The following is a 573-nucleotide window of genomic DNA, read 5'->3' on the forward strand; positions in this document are numbered from 1 at the left end:
TTATATTCATTGTTCTGACCCTTAGCCAGAAAGGACTATTTTAAGTCTGGCTACTGTTCTACACAGGCTACAAATAATTATTTACTACTTTTTTTTGTTGGTGGTGGTGCCCTGACTGGGTATCAAACCCAGAACCTTTCGGTGTATAGGCCGACACTCATACCGACTGAGCCACACCAGTCAAGGCTATTCACTGCTTTTTCATGGACAAAGCCCCTGACCTTCAAGAAAGCTTTAGGGGGAAACCTTTTTTTATCTCTTTCTTTAGAAATTGGGTTTTTTATTATATCTGAGAGAGAAAAAGTAGCAATATATATATTATTATTGATTTATGTTTATATATTATTAATATCCTATATAATAAAGAGCTAATATGCAAATGGTTGCCACGTCCTCATGCTGTCATGCCATAATGGCTCAGACACTCAACACTGCAGAGAGAGGAATGGGGAGCAGCCAGGCACAAATGAGCTCATGAGAGAGGAATGGGGACCAACCAGGCTGCGGCCTGGGAGGGGGACCAACCAGGCTGCGGCCTGGGAGAGGGACCAGCCGCCTGCCCTGCAGTCCCGG

The sequence above is a fragment of the Myotis davidii genome, unplaced genomic scaffold (genome assembly GCF_000327345.1).
Source record: "Myotis davidii unplaced genomic scaffold, ASM32734v1 scaffold199, whole genome shotgun sequence".
Taxonomy (NCBI): domain Eukaryota; kingdom Metazoa; phylum Chordata; class Mammalia; order Chiroptera; family Vespertilionidae; genus Myotis; species Myotis davidii.